Here is a 13448-nt window from a genome sequence, read left to right as displayed (position 1 = left end):
TGGCTAGAAGGCCAAAGTGCTAGAATGAACCCTCAACCATGTAGGACCCACTGTTCACACACTCAGAGGGACCAGGCAGGCAATCAATGTGGAGAGTGGCTCAGGGGGTAGCAGCTTTCAGGTGTGTGTGTGTGCCCACCCAATTCAAATGCAGTGTTTTTACACACTGTACTCAGAGCACCCGTACTAAGAAGCAGAACTGCACATTAGAGGCTTTGTGATTTGGTTTCTGCTCTGGATGTATTGGGGGAAGGGAGGCTATATTTTTCTACAAGTATATAAAATCAGCCAGCCTGGAAGAGAGGAGTGCCCTTCTGCTTTTCTTCTGTGATGGAAGGTGGAGGGGTGGTGGTGGTCCAGGGTCTGATTGGATGGGTAGAACCAAAAACATGCAAGAGATGCCTACTGGTTTTTTTTTTTGCATAGCATCACCCCCTTTGTGGGAACTGCTCCCCACCATCACTAGCCACAGGCTTTTAGTAGGATTTACCACGTTTATTCTTTCCAGGTGGTGAGCACCTGACCCAAGCTGAGCCAATCAGTGTCTTCTGAGAAGAATTTGGACTTGGAACCAAAAGACTTCAGCTAAAGCAGGTTGTCTTCACATGCAGAGGCCATGCCAACCTCGGAGCTGTTGACAGCCATGCTTTCCACCGCTGACTGGAGGAATGGATGGAACTGGACCTGTGAGAGCAGGAGGAAGAGACAGCAGAGAGCAGCAAGGTAAGAGAAGGAGGGAGTCCAGCTGGGCACCCACAGGGCTCACAGCCCTGATTGCACCTTTTCCTGAGGCCACCTGGGTCCTGGTCTGGAATTCTAGGAGGTCCCCCAGACTCCTCTCGATAACTCCCTTTTCCCCACTTTCCACAACATTTACTTTTATTTGCTATAGCTACTTTAGGTGAGTTTCTGCTGTAACTAAAATAGTCGTACCTAATATAAAGAAAAGCACAATGAGATTTAGTTTTGTATGACTGCCACTCCCTGAGCCAGCAGCTTTACCTGCGTTATTTCATTCAATCTTTATGGTGACTCTGTACGGTAAGTATTATTATTATTTCCATTTGACAGATGAGAAAACTGAGGCCCAGAGAGGATAAGCAACCTGCCTAGAGTTACACAGGTGATGGGAAATTGAGCCTGGGCTGGCTGATTCTGGAGGCTGAGTAGCAGTCTTCCTGTGTGCTTACCCATCTTGCTTTAGGGGCTGCATTGGAAGTCACCAGCCTGGGGGATCTGTTAGGCCTTGCATAGAGCCTATGATTCCCTGGGCTTATTTGACTCTGTTCTATTAAATAGATTCGTACATCTTGAGAAAGAGCAAAGCTGGTTGGGCTTTATGTTTTCAGTACTGGACTGGAGGTGGTCTCTTTGGGGAGCCCAGCCAGGGCCTGGCTGAGCCCCTAGACCAGGCTGGCTGGTAGAGGAGGCTGACATCATGTCCTGCCACAGCTCTGAGGCCTGCCTATGAGTCATGGGTCCGGACAGCCTGAGGCAGAAATGGTGCTCCCCCAGGCCCCAAACATAACCTACCCCCTCCAGGAGACTTTCAGGGCTCAGGTGGCTGTAACCTTCTTTCCTCTATCTCCCTGACACCCACTTTGCCATGGTCCCTCCTCAGAACTCTGGCTGGAGCCCTTGGATGAGTTCTCTGTTGAATAGCCATGCAGGACAAAGCTGAGACATGGGATAAGTTTGGCCTTCATCCCCCCTAGGGGTAGGCAATTAGCCTTGGAGAGTCAGATGGAGAGAGAAGATCTAACATTAGCTGAGCCATGTGAAGCCATGGGGTGCCAGGGAAAATAGCAGAGGACCTGGCCATTCATCTGCAAAAATGAAGTGGAGGTGAATATTAAAAGACTAATGCATTACAATGGAAAAAAAACTGGCAGACACCCTTCCCCCAATTTAATGTCACTAGTAGTAGGGAAAACCCATCTGAGAAAAACACTACACCAAGGTTCTTGCTGAAAACATTGAACCTGAATCTAGTCACGAGGAAATAAATCAAACAGAGTGACACTGTGCAAATCACACGGCCTGGACTTTTCAAAAATGCCAATGGCATGAAAGCAAGAAAGAAAAAGTCTGGAGAATGGTTCTATATTAAAGGAGATGCAAAAAAAGATCCTTGATGGGTTCCTGAGCAGGATGAGGACGTGCTAAAGGACATTATATTGAGACAATCAAGAGAATTTGCATATGGACAGTACATGAGATAATAGCATGAAGATGTTAAATTTTCTGAATGTCATCACTGTATAGAGATTGTGTAGGAAAGCGTCCTCATTTTTATTCATCTATATATTTATTTCTTTTTTTAAATTTCTTTTATTTTTTAGGCGAGGCAACCCTTGGTTGACCTCACAGATTGCAAGGACCTTGTCAGCTTATAATCTCTTATTTTTTAATTTTTTACTCCTATAGCACCTGGTCTTCCTAGGTGGTCTTCCATCCAAGTACTAACCAGGCCTGACCCTGCTTAGCTTCCAAGATCAGACAGGATTAGACTTGTTCAGGGTAGCATGGCCATAGACAGTATCCTCATTTTAAAAAGAGAGTTGCTGAAATACTGAGGGGAAAATGCCATGATGTCTACAACTAACTTTCCAATGGTTCAGAGGTAAAATAAATGTAACAAAAATTAAATTAAATTAAGTATCCAGCACAGGGCAGACCTAAATAATCACAAGCCACTACTCCTTCTGGCCTAGAGCTGCCTCTTCCCTGCCTCCTCCCTAGAGGACCCGTTTTCCTTCCAACCCATCTCTTGAGCCCCCTATCCCACAGGAGGTGGACTCGGGGAAGGCTCTGGGAGAAAAGGAGGAATCAGGCCACAGCCATCTCCCTGAAATTCAAGACTTCCATAGACTCATGCTCCAAACAGCCTCATCTCTACCTCTGTCCACATGCCCTGGACCCTCATTCATTACACAACACATGTAGATTGTCCCCGTCCTCCACAGTTCCCTTGGCCTAGAATGCCATCCTTCCCTTTCCTGTCACTAATGCAACATACCCTTCTAAGAAAGCCCACTTCAGTGCTCAAAGACCTACCTCTCTTCAAGCCCATGGAAGAAGCATCCTTTCCTGGAATCCGTAACCCTTATTCCACTCTGCAATGCACTAGTCAGTCTGTTGCCTCCGTGAACCTGGAAGCTCCCATTCGCACAGACCAGGTCACAACCACCCTTGTATCTCTAGGTCGTACTGCATGCCTGAGCTGTAGTAGACATTTTACATATGCTTATTGACAGAAGTTTAGGTGGCAATACGAAAGTGTTGCCATTTTGGAGACTAAATACATGTTGTTATATTCGTGTAATAGAATATTACGCAAGTATCAAAAAAATGACATGGGTTGGTATGGAATAATCCAAGATATAACAATAAGTGAAAGAAGCAAGATGCACTACTGTAAATGCAGTCAGCTACTATTTGTGTAAGAAGAAAAAGCATGTGTACTTGAACCAGCAAAAGTTCCCTCAGAGGGAGAGGATGGGAGGCGGGGGCTAGGGGAATGGGAAAGGAGGGAGAATTTTTGAGCTCGTGCTATGTGTATGTGAACCTATTTTAACAAGTTACACAATTTATATTTATAATAGAGTCCTATTCTTTGAGGGAGGTTGTGGGAAACCCAGGAATTGGGTGCTTAGGAAAGGGAAGAAGCAGGTGAGCATCACCCCTGGGTGGAGGAAAGCCTGGGATCCTGCCTGTGGCTCTTGCTGCAGGACCCTGACACTGAGCCCCAGGCAGTAGAGGGATGCAGCAGCCTCGCACGATCCTCAGCACCACAAGCATCTCCCATTTATGTGCTATCCCATCCTTTGGGCCCTGCATCTCCTCATGCCACCAAGCCTCTGCCAGGCTTGTGCCTTCACTGGAAATTCCCTGCCTCCATTTTCATGTGCTCAGTGCTACTCAGCTTTCAAGGCCCTATACAATTCCTGCCTCTGCCCCACTGTTCCCCTGACATGTGTCAGAGGGCCTCTCTCATGCCATCTTGCTCCCTTGGCCCTTTGTGCTTGCTCTAAAGGTCTTAGAGCTGAGCAGGCCCAACTGTGAGAGCAGGAGTAGACTGGAAGGGCGTCTTGAGAATTCTGGCCCCGCTGGACTTTCTCAGGCCCAAGGCTGCCTGCAGTCCAAGTCCTTTGCTTGTTCCTGGTGTTGGGACAAAGGGCTGCCCATCCCAAGCCTACACTCACTCCCCTTTCACCACCCAAAGAGCAGTGGCAATATTGTGCCTCCTGGGATTCCTTTGCACAGTGAAGGGACTGAAATATATGTAATAGGATGCATAAGTTAAAGAAAAAATTATCCTGACACTTGTTAGAACAGTATATAAGGAAGACTTAATTCAGGACTATTGCGATAGATGTCAAGATTATCACAACAGTGGGGAGAGATTGGGCTCTGGATACAGCAAAGACAGTTGGGGCCTTTATAGCCAACGAGCAGAAGGAGGGGGTCAGTGGATGGAAAATTACTAAGAGGTAACATCAAGGGTAAGGGGGATTCTTACTAAACCACCTTAACAGGATTCTTGCTGAAGGCAGGCCAGAGCGATAAGATATCAAGGTGTGGGGATTCTCACTAAACTGACAGGATTCTTGCTAAAACTGGGCTATGCAGGCCCAAGACAAGGCCCAAAGACTAGGTCTCGTTGAAAAATGGGCTCAGGGGAGCCTGTCTGAAGTTTGATCAAAGAGAGAATCTTTGTCACATGTTATAAGATGTTGGGAAAGTTCCCCTTTTTGCAGGTGAGGAAATGGAGGGTCAGAGAAGCAGCCATTTGCTGAGGTCCGCTTTAGTCCACCTCACCTCCAGGAGGCTCAGCTCCAAGGCTTCCGCTACATCTGTCCCTTGACCACAGCGGTGGGTAAAAGGACTTGGACTCCAGCTCCTACAATGCGACCAACCCCTTGCTGTGTGACCTGGGCCTTTTCATATGACCCAGGAACGAAACCACGAGAATCCTCTGGCCAAAGCATGGGAGCTCAGGGGATCAGGGTGGTCCAGGCCTGGGCCAGGCAAGGCAATAATTAGCTGAGAGCTCCTCTGGAATGTTAAGTACCCAGCCCTGGAATGCAGCTCTTGCTAGCTGCAAATAACCCCCCACCATCAGACAGGCCCTGCGGTAAAGATAAAAATCAGGGGGGGCAGGCTCTGGGGACCCTATCTTAGGAGATTCTCCATAAGGCAACACATTTTTCTTGCCTCTCCCAGAATCTTCCTCCATTTAGAGCTCCTTCCATCTTAGGGCTCTGCTTGGAACTAGGCTTTGCAGGTGTGGTAGGGAGCTTCTGAGATAACCCTCCCCGCATACCCCTACATTCAACCCCCATTCCTGCCTCCTGGTATTAATGTCCTTGTGTAATCCCCTCTTGTCAGTGTGGGCTGGACATAGTGACCACTTCTAACAAACGTAATGCAGCATCTGTTAAAAGTGATGGAATGTCACTTCTCATATTAAGGTACAAAAAGACTCTGGCTTTCATCTTAGGTACCCTTTTGCTCTCTTTGAGTGAAGCCAAGCAGCCATGTTGTGAGCTGCCCAATAGAGAGGCCCATGTGGCAAGGAGCTGAGGGAGGCCTCTGGCCAATAGCCAGTAAGGCCAGCAAGGCTACTGGGGTACTGAAATATGCAGTCCAGTACATGTGAGGTACCAAATCCTGGCAACGAGCATGTGAGTGAGCCTGGATGCAGATCCATCCCCAGTTGAGCTCAGAGGTTGAGCAGTTTCCACTTCTAGCTGGAACCTGGGACTGACAGCTTTTTGGGGCTTGGGCCCAGGCAGAAAAATTGGTGACATAACCTCACAGAGCACTCACCAGATCCAGATGTGTGGCTGGCCCAGATGTGCACAGAGAACTCTCATCCTTCTTCTCAGACTGAGAAAGCCCATGTATGGGCAGGATTGCTGGGGCCTCACCCCAGGCCAGGACACTCAAGGGAGTCCGATGTGACTGCCCTTCCCACATTCTTGTCACCAGAATCCATTGGTATGAGAGTATCTCCCTCCAAAGAAGGCACCATTTCCTGCTTCAAGGGCCAGGCCCCACTCCCAGCAATCAGGTGGGGAGATCATGGACTGTCTGAGCCAGTGAGGCTCCCCTCAAACTCCTAGAGCCAACCCTGCTAGTTTATACCTAAACACTCAGAGGCCCAGGGAGGGGCCTGACTTGTCCAAGGTCACAGAGCCTGGGACTACCAGATTCAGGATTAGAACCCAAGGTTTTCTGACTCTTAGCTCAGTGTGCAGGGCTCTAGACCAGTGCTCCTCAAACTTCAGCTTATATCAGAGTCATTTGGAGGGCTTATGAAAACACAGGTAGCTGGGCCCCACCCTCAGAGTTTCTGATTTTGTAGGCCTGGGTGGGGCCTGAGAATTTGCATTTCACATATTTTCAGGTGTTGCTGAGGTGACTGGTAGAGGACCACACTTTGAGAATCCATGCTCTAGACTACCATCACTCTCCTGATGGTCCCCAAAGCATGAACTGGGGGCAATTTAGTGTCCCCAAGTGCCTGTGTAGGCATAGTCTCCTTTGAGGGAGTGAGGCATGGTTGAAAGAACCATGGAGGACACTGCCCTGTCTTGTTCATCTTTGCAACTATTTGCCCAGCAGCTCCCATATTTGCTGACCCATAAAAACCACAGATATAAATTGACACACTTCAATTTTACAAGGAAACAGTTTTTGAAAAAACTTAATTTCTTTTTTATCATAATCATACTTAAAGTATTTTATTTTGTTCAGGTAAATCAAGTATTATATGCAGGAATATTTTTGTTAAGAAAACTACCAATAGGATGCTAATAGGAAGTGAAATGATTATCTCTGCTGTAATGTTTTCTGTTTCCAGGCTTTGCCAACAGGGACTGGTTTCATCCATCGTTGTATTTTACCTTTTGGCACTAAAGCTTCTATCTTTAAAGTTGATGCTTTGGGTACTGGGTGATTGGCGGATCTATCGATATAGGCATAGACTCATACGTGGATGTAAATTCGGCTACAGATACAGAGAGAGCTGCAGATACAGATATAGATGAAGATGTAGAAGTGATGTTCCCTACGGAGAACACACACGCTCCCTCACTCCCCTTTCCTCTTCCAGAATGAGGACGTGGAGGTGTGCCAACCTGGACATACTGAGATGGCAGAGCAACAGGGGGAAGGAGCCTGGGTGCCTGGACTACATTGTGGAGTGGGATCACCGTTCCAGTCCTGAGCAATCTACCTCTGGGTTGTCGGAGGGGAGAGAAATAAACTCTAGTTTGACATGGCTCTGACCAATATATCACACATGCATGTCCCCCAGCAGGCAACAAGCTCTTCGAGAGTAGGGATAGAGCTGCCCTCTTTCTCACTACAGGTCCCAGGATAGAGTCTAGCACTTTTCAGTTCTGTTTATTATTAGGCCTTATTAGCAGGTGACCTGGGGCAAATAACCCCCCTGGCCATTTGTATAAAATGGAACTAAAAAACATTCTCACTAGATTGTCACCAAGCTTAGTGAGATGTTGTATGTAAAACACTTAGCTCTGTGTTTGCACATAATAGGAGCTTTAAGCCATTGCTATTTCTCTTAAGATAAAGTCTAAACTCCCTGTGGGGACTCATAAGACCCTTTATGTTCCAAACCTGCTCACCCCCCTAGTCTTATAGCTCATACTTTGAGCACTGCAGCCAGATACAGTTGCTCCAGCTTCCTGTCTTTCCCAGGGAGTTGTCCCAAGGTCAGAGTGAAAGGTGAGAAATATGCTAAGTACAAATGGCCCTTGAAAATCCCTTAAACTGCTAGTTAGGTACAGTATTCAGACCTAGGACCTCTCAGTAAGTCCATAACAGCGTTTCTCCAGTGTAGAAACAGGTGGCTGTATTTTCAGTTGAGCACCAGATAAAGTAGCTGGTTTGTGTTTAGGGGATTCATGGGATCAAAAATATGTCTTTAATCAGTGGCGTTACATTCAGAATTAAAAGTTCACTTGATGCTTCTCTACTCTCAGTTCTTGTAATATGCGTGGTCCCCTTACTTCCAAGCCGTTGCACATGCTGCTCCTTCCATACCCCATATACTTCCTGCCTCCTCCACGTGGCCTGGTCAATCTTCATTCCTCTTTCAGGCCTCTGGGCAGGTGTCATTTCCTTGAGGAAGCCTTCCCTAACTCCTCCTCACCCCTTCTCTGGGCAAGCAGTCCCCTGAAATTCCTGTGTCCCATGCAATGGTCTTCCCACTGTATATCAGCTGCTTGTCAGGTCTTTTCTACCAAGTGCTTCCTTCTCTTTTGTTCAATGCTCAGTCCCCAGAGCCTCGCACAGAATTTGGCACATAAGAGGTGCCCGATAAGTGCTTGGGATGAATGAACCCATGACTTAACGGCGGGCAGGGTCAAGGCTGCCTTTGTTTTCATCAGCTGGCATGGTGGGGAGGGCAGGAAGGGGACAAGGAGCACTGCGGGGGCCTCTCCTCCCCATCATCCTTCCAGACCCTTTCCCTGCCCAACAGGGCGCCACTGGGCTGTCCCACACCCTCTCTGCCGCCTGCCCAGTGACCTAATTATTGTTTTTTCTTCCAGCCCCGCGGAGGGGAAAACAGAAATTCCTGGTGGATGACACAGGCCCGGCGGCCGCCTGAGAGCCGAGCACGGGACCGGCTGGGCCGGCTTCGCCCGCCGCCCGTCATTAGGGCCGCGGGAACCCGTCATCAGGCTAAGTACAGAGCGGGCGCGGGCCGGGCAGCCGGGAAATTGCCGGTTCCCGCTGACCCGCGAGGCCTGCGGGCGCCCGGAGTCTGGGGGTCACGAGCGACCCGTGGCCGGTTCGTCGGTCATTACCACGCGGCCGGCCCTGCGGGGGCAGGAGCCGTGGCCGCAGGGGCCGTGCTCGGCGGGTGGGACCGCGAGGAGGCGCCGGGCGCAGGGCGGGGCGCAAGGCGTTTGGGCCTGGCGCAGCCCAGGGTGCGGCCGTGGACAGAGCATGCGCTGCGAGGGTTCTGTGGGCCTTCGGCACCCCTTCCCCTTTCTGGGCCCTGCTCCTGCTCTTAGAAGGCGCACTGGGCTTGGAGCCACACTGCTATGGGATCGAGTGCCCCAGCCCTAACGGAGGGATTAATCTGTCACTCACCATCCATGGGCTCTTGATGCTAGGGGACCCTCAGTTCCTCCATCTGTGAAATTGGTTAATAACAGCTACAGATGAAATGAGATGTGCTTGGGTCAGCCCTCTCCTCCATGGCTACTTTCATATACTAGGGAAAAAAGACATTTAGACGTTCTTGCCTTCTGTCTATAAACATTGGTTGCACATCTAACTGTGTGCCAGGCACTGTGTTAGGCCTCTGATTATTGTGATGCATAAGACATAAAACCTTACATTCTAAGAGGAGACCAACAATAAACAAATAAATACACCAGATGAGACAATGCTTCAGATGGCCATAGGTTTAGCAAGAAAAATAGAGGGTTAGGGAAAAGGGAGCAGGAGAGGTTGTTTTATTTTAGACTCAGTGGTCCATGGAAAAGTGCTCTTTGAGCTAAGACCTGAATGAAGGGTGGCAGTGAGCAAGGCAATTACCTAGGGGAAGGCCTTTTAGATAAAGCAAATGGCAGGTTCAAAGGCCCTGGCTCCTCCTCTCCAACCCTTGCTGGCAGAATTAATCTCTCAGGCTCCTGGCTCCTAAAGTTCAAGATCACTCCCCTTTCTCCACCAACCCCAGGAAGGAAGCATAAATAACAGAACTGGAGTCAGACAGACTTGGTTTTAGATCTTGGCCCTGCTACTCACTAGCTTCTTGACCTCGCTCAAGTCATTCAACCTCTCTGATAGTTCTTCTGTCAATCGGTTGAATAATTGTATGTTCCTTATAGGTTTGTGTGAGACCTCAATGAGGTGACACTGACAGGTTGTAAGCTCAGACTTGGGTGTACTTATGTGCCCAAATGAATGGTCTGTGGGATCCCTAGGAAGACCTTGGTTTTCGTCATCTGAAAATTGAGTTTATCTCTGACTTGGAGTGAAAAGTGGACTTAACCGCCCCCAACTTGGTGGTGAGGGGGAGACAAGTGGCAGACCTCTGAACAGCTTGGACAAACTCTGGGAACTGGTTCCTAGTTGTGGTCTGGTGTTGGTCACCCTCTGGGATTCAGAGCTCTATTTATAAGAGAGAAGAAGTGGTACACAGCTCCTTCCACTCTGCTTCTACCAACCCGAACTGTCCAAGAGTCAGCCAGGCATTTAATGGGAGTTCAGAGAGGAAACTTCTAGCTAGTCCAGGTCAAGGCAAAGCTATGACATTGGTGAAGTTCCCTCTTCCCATCCCTTGGTTCCTCCTCTCTGACTTCCTGGCTAAACTTGCCTTCCTTGGGAAAAGACAGGGGGTCACTTCATTTGCACCTGAGGAGAGGTTTCAGTCCTTGGAGATGGTTCTGCCATACTCCCTCATTCGACACATGGGGAATCTGAAGCCCAAAGAGGGCAGAACACACAGCAGTCCTGGGGTATGATAATTCGTGCCAGCAAACCTTCGATCTAGGGCTGTTTCTTCACTATACTTCATGGCCAGGTTCTATCCATTTTACAGAAGGAAGAAACTGAGACCCAGAGATGTAAAATGAATCAGCAAAGGCTTCCCAGACTAGCAAGTGGCCGTGGAGAATGAAGAATGTATTCTAAGCAGAGGTGGAGGGGAGGTGGGAATCTTCTTGGACCTGTTGAATCATTCCTAGGCCCACACGTTTTGAAAATGATCTCTCAGATCCCTCAAGGGAAAAGTCATTTGGGGAGATCTGTGGCCATAGGTTCCCCCTCCTTACCCAGGAATTCTAAATTTCCCCCATTCTGAAGGGCCAGCCCAGCATGTAACCAGATGCACATTGGTGCCCTTGTTTGTCTGCTGTGATGGCTGAGTTGCAGCAGTGCCTACAGGCCACTGTGGTCAGGCTCGTTACCACCTCACCTTGCCCAAGGGCTCTAGACCAATGTCCTGGCAGGGGCTTTATCTCAGTACCTTATTTTTTGGCTTGTGCTTTTGGTTGCTTTGCTTTGTGATTAAAAAAAAAAATTATTGTTTTTTATTATTAAATGTGGTAACTTGCTGGTGCTCAGGTCTACAAGCCTGGTGTGCAGTGGAGATCCCATAGTGGTGTGCACTAAGTGAAATTTCCTGGCCTGGGGCTACAAGATGGCATTGACAGCAACCTCCTCTCTTTGCAGATGGGCAAGATTCCCCAGAGAGAGGCTTGAGGACATGAGATGCACTTGTCAATGGAGTGGCAGAGCTCCATCCCTCTACTTCCCCTTATCCCACATCCAAAATGCTCCCAGGATCAACTGGTTGAGGGCGATTATACCACTTCCACCTTTCCAACCTGTCCCAAAGTCACTGTCCCAAGCCCAGAGAGGAGTGACTTCCCAAAAGCCACATAGGAAGTCTGCCGCAGAGCCAGGCCAGACCATGGGGGTGGGGGGGCAGAGTCAGAGGTTGCAGGTCCGGGCTGCAGCCAAGCACCTTTCCCCACACCCATGCCCATGGGGGCAAGACCCCTCCTGAGCAAAGACTTAGATGTGTGTTCCCTTCTGCTCTGAAGAGGGAGGACATCAATAGTATTAAAGGGGAGAGCACTTTTATTGTTAACTTGGCATGGGGGGCTGGGCTTCTCTGCCAGGTACTGTACAGGGTGAACCCCATCACCTCAGCCCCTCCTATCTTGGGGTCACGATCTAAGATCCATCTTTCCTTTGTGCCGCTCCTTCCCTTGCTCCCCATAGAAGTATCACAGGATGTCCCTGTTTTCAACCTGTAGGATCTTGGCTTGGCACCATGCTAGGTGTGAGGTGGGGGTGGCCTGAGGGAGATTCCGAAGGTGAATGTGACCCAGCCCAGGACTAGTATAGACACTGATCTCTTCCTTTGCACCAGCATTCAGGTGTCACCTCCACAGAAAGACCTCCCATAGCTGACCTTATGTCCCCCACCCCAGATCCTCTCTCACAGCCTGTTCCTTTTTCGATGCGTGTATCACTCACTGGTAGTCATCAGTTTATTGGTCTGCCTTTCCCCACAAGACTGTAAGTGTCTCGAGGACAGGAACTGGGTCTGTTTTATTTACCCCTGGGCCCACAGAAGTATCACAGGATGTCCCTGTTTTCAACCTGCAGGATCTTGGCTTGACACCATGCTAGGTGTGAGGTGGGGGTGGCCTGAGGGAGATTCCGAAGGTGAATGTGACCCAGCCCAGGACTAGTATAGACACTGATCTCTTCCTTCACACCAGCTCTCAGGTGTCATTTTCAATGTCACCTCCACAGAAAGACCTCCCATAGCTGACCTTATGTCCCCCACCCCAGATCCTCTCTCACAGCCTGTTCCTTTTTCGATGCGTGTATCACTCACTGGTAGTCATCAGTTTATTGGTCTGCCTTTCCCCACAAGACTGTAAGTGTCTCGAGGACAGGAACTGGGTCTGTTTTATTTACCCCTGGGCCCTAGTACCTGGCACAAAGGATAGTAGATCTTCGAGAGCGGAATGAATGAATAAGAACTGCTCTGGCAGGGGTGAAGACATCAGATGAGAGAGTGCCACGGAAGGAAGGGTTAATTCTGGAGAGAGAGAGAGAGAGAGAGAGAGAGAGAGAGAGAGGAGAGAGAGAGAGTGTGTGGAGTGTGTGTGTGTGTGTGTGTGTGTGTTGTGTGTTAGTGAGGACCACTTGGGCTGAGGCTGTGTGGTTGCACAGGTTTCGGAGGGAGCTGGCTGAAGGGCAGTGGAGGGCAGGAGGCCTCTCTTGAAAAATGTACACCTGGGAACTCAGGCTCTTCCTTTATGAGCCAGAGGCCTATCTGTGAAACTGTGTCGGGTCCCTGCATGGCTGAAAGGCAGCTAGCTCCTGGGTCCACAGACACAGGAAACCTAGGTCTCCACTCTCTATAGTACTCCAAGTAGAGCCAGGAGAGACATTCCCCATCTTGGGGTGGGAGGCAGCCTTGGCTTTCTCCTTCCAGGCACACTGGCCCTCAGACAGGGACTCTCACTGGGGCTTCTATCCCCAGGAGCCCAGAGAAAGCCTCTAACCCAGGCTTCAGAGAGGGCCAGAGGCCTGCCCTGGGTCACACAGTGAGGAGAAACAGAGCTGGGACTCACTCCAGGCCCAGGGCCCTCCCATCTTCTCTCCATCATCACCCCAGCCTACTATATGTAAAGGCCTTATTCAGGCTGGTCGGCACAAGGCAGATAGCCCGAGCTCCGGATCCTGCACTCTCAATGCGGTTAAACTGGGAGCCCGTGAAGTCGGGGTGGGGAGGGCGGGGGGAGCAGGGCTGTGGCTATTGGTGGAGGGGGAATCTTCTTTTGGCAGTGCCTGCAGCCCATACCTGCTCACCTGAACTGTGCTCAGGACGCTGTGAGGCCTGACTTCAGGAATGATGCCTGTTCTCTGGGCAGTGGCAA

At 49.5% G+C, this 13448-nt stretch overlaps 1 long non-coding RNA gene and 1 pseudogene across 1 annotated transcript; both read right to left on the bottom strand.

The window, feature by feature from the left end:
- Nucleotides 1–480: 480 nt before the first annotated feature.
- LOC112469602 lies at nt 481–6095 on the bottom strand. The gene is made up of 2 exons (XR_003042705.1): nt 5833–6095; nt 481–684 (listed from the first exon to the last, which is right to left on the bottom strand). It is a non-coding gene; the product is annotated as an uncharacterized LOC112469602 (long non-coding RNA).
- On the bottom strand, nt 2419–2537 carry LOC112469730 (annotated as a pseudogene).
- Nucleotides 6096–13448: the final 7353 nt, after the last annotated feature.

The sequence above is a fragment of the Pteropus alecto genome, unplaced genomic scaffold (assembly GCF_000325575.1).
Source record: "Pteropus alecto unplaced genomic scaffold, ASM32557v1 scaffold86, whole genome shotgun sequence".
Lineage (NCBI taxonomy): Eukaryota > Metazoa > Chordata > Mammalia > Chiroptera > Pteropodidae > Pteropus > Pteropus alecto.
This window is presented reverse-complemented; position numbering and strand designations above follow the sequence as displayed.